The following is a 6,808-nucleotide window of genomic DNA, read 5'->3' as shown; positions in this document are numbered from 1 at the left end:
TTATAAACACTGTTAGCCTAGTTCTGATATACCTATCCCTTTAGGATTCAGCCAAGTTCTTGCCACAATAAATAACACAGAAAATGGCAACTGGCTTTTATAGTTTTGAACACAGAGAGCAACCGCCTACAATTTTACACAGAATAAATTGTGAAAAGTTTGGGGAATGTAGTTTGGGGCGTGATTCACAATGATGGTGAGTAAAAGGGAGTAGACAAAGTCAATATGCAAATAGGAGGCCTCAAGAAGTAATGAGAAAAATGTGAATTTTACTCAAATATGTGGTATTCCCCACACAAACTTATTGAATAGCACTAACCCAATATGGCTGACACAGTTAGTGGAATTATTAAGAAATATCAAAATGGAAGAAATGATGACATACATTTGCTAGTATAAATACTACATACTTAGACAAATATCAGTATGTTTTAAATACAATTAATTGCAGTTTTTGTTAACTATGGTAACCCTATATTTAACCCTCCAGCCCAAATACTAATCTTAAACCTAGCTTCAAACCCTTAGGGTCTCATAAACCTTAGAACAGATTTATACTCCAAAGCTATACTGACCCTTATCCTAGCTCCAAACCCAAAAGCTCCCTCAACACTAACCTCACCTCAATCCCTTAACGCTGTACAAATCCTAGTTCTAGATAAAAATCATGAAACTTCTTAAACCTTACATTTAGCTCTAATCCCTTATCCTCTCCAAACCCCAATCCTAGATATAACCCTTAAGCCTGTTCTAACCATGGAAATAGTCTTAAACTCTAAGGCTCTCCCCACTCTAACCCTCCACACTCGGACGCTTGGTTCGCGCGACCGCTAACACTTGTGGGAAATCCTTACTCCAGACCCGGTCCTTGGAGGAATCACTGTCTCCGTGTTTAGCTTGTTCTTTCTGCTTTCTATCACTTTCTAGCGCTTTTCCTCGTAACTGCTTTTAGATTGTGTTTACAGTCCACAGGTTTATTAAAAAAGCGGAGTACCCCACAACAACAACTTTATTTCGGTGCCTAAATCAGCTGAAAGTGGTAAGTTTGTATTTTATTATGGCTGTTGCTGGACTTTTTGAGTGTGAGAAGTGTGGCATGTTTAGTCTAGACCCTTTTCCCACCGCTAGTGATAATGATAGTGTTTGCACTAAATGTGAGTTAGTTAGCTCTCTGGTGGAAAAGGTGGACCAGTTAGAGGTGTGCATCATGGGGTTACTGAAGGATAAAGAGCAAGAGTTGCCCCCCGTTGCCTCAGGGAGAGCTAGCACCCCCCCCACTCCGGCGTTAGAGCCCTTACAGCGGGGCGAATGGGTGACGTCTCTGCGGCATAGCCGAAAAGCTAAGGCTAATGCTAGCGCAAAGGCCGAAGCTAGCCCACTGGAACACCACGCTCCCCCCCCCGATTCGCGTGTCAAACAGGTTTGCCCCGCTCAGCGAAACACCCGCTGAGGAGCCTGTTCAAAGTACTCTGGTAATAGGAGACTCTATTGTTCGACACGTGAAGATAGCTAGTCCTTTAGGGGCTCCAGCAGTGACTGTTAGCTGTTTACCGGGAGCCAGAGCGCCGGACATTAGCGGCAACCTTGAGCGGCTAGCAAACAGGAGATATTCGAGGATAGTGATTCATGTAGGGGCCAATGATATCCGTCTGCGGCAGTCAGAAATAACTAAGGATAATATTAAAGAGGTGGTTAAACTGGCCCAGACGATGTCCGATGCCGTAATTTGCTCTGGTCCCATCCCAATGAGGCGCGGCGCTGAGTCCTACAGCCGACTCACAGCGCTGAACCGCTGGATGTCCAAGTGGTGTTCCGAAAATCATGTGGGCTTCATAGATAATTGGTTAAAGTTTGAGGGCAAGCCTGGTTTTTTAGGTAGGGATGGTGTCCACCCCACGCGGGAGGGTGCTGCCTTACTTTCGTGCAGCATAGCCCATAGTCTGCTAGATAGTCGGCAGAGGAGTGTAAAAGGCTGCTGACAATCCAGAGCCGAGACCAGGCCACAGACAGACAGGCTAAACCGACCGTCTGCGAGCTGCTTTGAGGCGTCACCCAGGTTTCACTGTATTGAGACTGTGTCTGTGCCCCGAATTAAAGCCAAACAGAGAACATCTAGATCAGCTCGTTTTAATAATTTAATCAGTGTTAAAATCTCTCATTTCAACGATAACAGCAGCACCTCAGACCTAAAGCTCGGTCTACTTAACATTAGATCACTATCCTCAAAAGCAGTGATCGTGAATGAAATTATATGTGATCAGAAACTAGATGTTTTCTGCCTAACCGAAACCTGGATTAGACCTGATCAATATATAGCTCTAAATGAAGCCACCCCCGCAGGCTATAAATATGTACATAGCCCTAGATTATCAGGCAGAGGAGGTGGAGTATGTATAATCTATCAGAATACACTAGAGATTATTCAAAAACACTGTAACACCTTCACTTCTTTTGAGCTTATCTACATTAATATATCAAATCCGGCCACAAATAAAAATGTTTTCTCACTGATTAATATTTATAGGCCTCCAGGGCCCTACTCTGAATTTTTAAAAGAATTCAGTAATTTTTCTGCAGACTTGGCAGTGTGCAGTGACAAAGTAATAATAGTAGGAGATTTTAATATTTACTTTGAAAAAGCAGACGATCCATTAACAAAGGCGTTTGTATCAATTTTAGATTCTGTTGGCATTATACAAAACGTAACTGGACCCACACATTACTGTAATCATACCCTAGATTTAGTCCTGACCCTGGGTGTTAGCATTGATCAGCTAAATATTCTACCTCAAAGCTCAGTAATATCAGATCATTATCTAATCTCCTTTGAGCTACATCTTAGGCAAAATGTAAATTCTTCTCCCCAACACTGCCTAAAGCGCACAATAACACCAATGACAGCTGTACAGTTTACTAAAAATCTCCCACCCCTATCGACCTTAGCTTACACTCCGTCAGACCAAACGGAGCTCGTTAAATTAACAAACGATCTAGAGAATACCCTTCGATCAACCTTAGACAAAGTAGCACCGTTAAAAAATAAAATGATGAGGCAAAAAAGGCTCGCACCGTGGTACAGTGATCAAACTCGTACCTTAAAACAAACAGTGCGGAAACTAGAGCGTAAATGGCGGACGACCAAACTAGAGGTGTTCCACTCTGCGTGGAAGGACAGCCTTAGTCAATATAGAAAGGCACTCATTAAAGCTCGCTCAGTGTATTTGGCCTCGCTGATCGAGAAAAACAAAAACAACCCCAGAGTTCTTTTTAATGAGATCTCTAAACTTACTAAAAGCCAGGCAGATACTCAACCCCAGATCCCAACATCTTTAACTAGTCATGTTTTTATGGACTATTTTAATAATAAAATAGAAAATATTAGACAACAAATCCAACCCTGCTTATTAAATCAAACATGGCCGTCACCTGATGTAGTTGCTTTAGAACAAAACTTAGTTGTAGAACAAAGGCTGGAAGCCTTCTACCCACTTCCACAGCCTGAACTAGAAAAAATTATATCCTCAGCTAATTGTACAACATGTACACTCGACCCGATTCCCTCTAAATTGCTAAAAGAAATTCTCCCAATTATAATCGGACCTCTTTTAACAATTGTAAATTCATCCCTTAGCCTTGGGCATGTACCCCAAACCCTTAAAACAGCAGTTATAAAACCTTTAATCAAAAAACCAAATCTTGATCCTAGCGTATTATCTAATTATAGACCCATCTCAAACTTAACATTCGTATCTAAGATATTAGAAAAAGCTGTGGCCCAACAACTCTGCTTATACCTGAGTAAAAATTACATGTATGAAAAATTCCAGTCTGGATTTAGACTCAATCACAGCACAGAGACAGCCCTAGTGAAGATTACGAATGATCTCCTTCTTGCCTCTGATCAAGGCTACGTATCTTTATTAGTCCTACTAGACCTTAGTGCAGCCTTTGATACAATAGATCATTCTATATTACTAGAAAGATTAGAGAAAATGGTTGGAATCACAGGGACAGCCCTATCATGGTTCCAATCATATCTAACGGGACGCTTCCAATTTGTAAAGATAAATGATTTATCTTCAAACTACGCAGAAGTAAGATATGGAGTTCCGCAAGGCTCAATTTTAGGACCACTATTATTTATAATATACATGTTACCACTGGGCTCAGTTATAAGCAGACATGGCGTTAATTTCCATTTCTATGCAGATGACACACAGCTCTATATATCAGCCAAACCTGATGATAAATTTAGACTACAGAAAATGGAGGACTGTGTAAAGGATATAAAACTCTGGATGTCACATAACTTCAACAGTGACAAAACCGAAGTTCTCCTTTTAGGTCCAAAAGACTCTAGAAATAAACTATCAGACTTAATGTTAGACTTGGCTGATTCTTCTATCATTCCTGGTTTAGCAGCTAAAAATCTTGGCGTCACATTCGACTCAGATTTATCATTTGAGCAACATATAGCTAATATTAGTAGAACAGCCTTTATGCAGCTTAGGAACATCTCCAAACTAAGAAACTCCTTATCACTACAAGATGCAGAAAAGCTAGTACATGCTTTTATTACCTCAAGGCTAGATTACTGTAATGCACTACTGTCAGGTTGTTCCAGCAGGAACCTCAATAAACTTCAGCTGGTGCAAAATGCTGCAGCCAGGGTCCTTACTAAAACTAGAAAATTTGACCATATCAGTCCAGTTCTATCAGCACTTCATTGGCTCCCAGTTAAATTCCGTATCGAATACAAAATTCTTTTATTAACATATAAAGCCCTACATGGCCTCGCTCCTGAGTACCTGCAGGATCTTATTGTATATTACGAACCATCAAGACTACTTAGATCTCAGGGTGCTGGCCTCTTACGCGTTCCCAAAATTCAGAAAACCTCAGCAGGGGGAAGAGCCTTTTCTTATAAAGCCCCCCAGCTCTGGAATAACCTTCCAGATAATGTTCGGGACTCAGACACAGTCTTAATCTTTAAATCTAAGCTGAAAACTTATATGTTTAGTTTAGCTTTTGGTAATTAATGTTTCTTAGATAAGGGCTGCAGGTCCAGGGGTTCGTGGACCCAGGGAATTGTAGTACACTGAGATGCTGGAGCTGTCGTCTCGCTGCTTACACGCGATCACTCAGGTTTGTTGACGGTGGAGCAGATAAATGCTGGTGTTCTCAGGGTACGCCCGTGTCCGTGTTACCTTCTGGCTCTCTCCTTTTAATTATGCTGTCATAATCAGACCTGCCGGAGTCGTCAGACATACCCAGATGCTGATTCTCAACATTCTCTGCACTCCATAAAATTCCTCTTAGAACTAACTTCTCTCTCTTTACCTTCCCAGAGTAAATGGCCACCCAGCCCGATCTGCAGGAAGATTGCCCGCTGAGTTCCCTCTACCTGCATCTAACCAGCTGCCACCTACCAGTCCGGCCAGCGGGTCCCCCCCCAACCCGCCACCACCCATGGCTCACCCGCCAGCTGCTGCTGCCTGTTTGGTGGCCGTGCTGAAACCTAGATGGACTCGTGCCTGTCTGAAACTATTAATATCACCACTATTAACTTTCTGTTGTATCTGCTTCGGTAATTTTTATCATTAATGTTTAAAACAGTCTGGACAGAGGAGGATAGGTCCCCCTTGTGAGCCTTGGTTCCTCCCAAGGTTTCTTCCTCCAGCCCTGAGGGAGTTTTTCCTTGCCACTGTCGCCGTTGGCTTGCTCACGGGGGTCTTTGACGCTTCATGTTATTCCTTCTTTCTTCTCTGTCTCTGTTCTTTATTAAGTACTAATTATGTAAAGCTGCTTTGTGAAGACAACAGTTGTAAAAAGTGCTATACAAATAAATTTGACTTGACTTGACTTGACTTGAATCCATACCTTTCACCCCTACAAACACTTACCCTAACTCCAAACCCTAAGACTCTTCTAAACCCAACCCTAGATCTAACACTTAAGCCTATTCTGAACCTAAGTCTAGCTCCACACCATATGGTCTCACAAACCTAAATATACCTCAATGATCCATGGCTGTACTGATACTAAACCAAGCTCCAAACCCTAAAGGTCTCACATGCCTAAACCTATTTCCATCACCTAAGACTGTACTAACCCTAACACTACCTGCAAATCCAAAAGCTATCATGACCCTTACCTTAGCTCCAAACTCTAAGGCTAGCCCAGCCATGACCCTAGATACAACTCTTAAACTAATATTAAACCTAACCCTAGCTCCAAAGTCTGAAGCTTTCACATCTCTAACCATAGCTCATGACCATAAAGCTCTTTCAGTCCTATACAAGTGAAAAAAGTCAACTCAAGAATATTAATTTCAATGGTGCTACAGAGCACTATAGTGTCATTTCTGACAAACTAATGATTATTGCACTCAAAAAGTACTAAGAAGCTTCAGCTATTTGTAGAGTTATAATACTCTAATTGGTCAGAAATTGTGCAAAATCATAACTTTGAGTTAAGTGTGCTTAACTGTACTAAACTGAAGTATGCTTAAGTAGACTTTAAAAATACTTCTGCATATATCTGTAAACAAACATTCTACACATTGTGAACTGAAATCAAAATGTAATATGCATTACAAATGCTTTACTATTATACACTGATTAGACTTAAAATATACACTGAATACGTCTTTATTAAAACTCCCAATCCAGTATCCAGACTTGGATTTAGTTTCCACAAAACATGACATGACATATCAACAACTACAATATTTATAAACACAGTAAGCCTAATTCTGATTTATCTATCACTTTAGGATTCAGCCAAGTTCTTGCCACATTAAAAAACA

The 6,808-nt window shown here is 41.1% G+C and overlaps 1 long non-coding RNA gene across 1 annotated transcript; it reads left to right on the top strand.

Annotated features, from left to right (window-relative positions):
- The first annotated feature begins 847 nt into the window (after window positions 1-847).
- LOC140559440 (uncharacterized) lies at window positions 848-5,862 on the top strand. The gene is made up of 2 exons (XR_011979890.1): window positions 848-1,039; window positions 5,349-5,862. It is a non-coding gene; the product is annotated as an uncharacterized lncRNA (long non-coding RNA).
- The last annotated feature ends 946 nt before the right edge of the window (window positions 5,863-6,808 follow it).

Source organism: Salminus brasiliensis, chromosome 7 (genome assembly GCF_030463535.1).
Source record: "Salminus brasiliensis chromosome 7, fSalBra1.hap2, whole genome shotgun sequence".
Taxonomy (NCBI): Eukaryota; Metazoa; Chordata; class Actinopteri; order Characiformes; family Bryconidae; genus Salminus; species Salminus brasiliensis.
The sequence above is the reverse complement of the archived record's forward strand: the minus strand, read 5'-3'. Positions and strand labels throughout refer to the sequence as shown.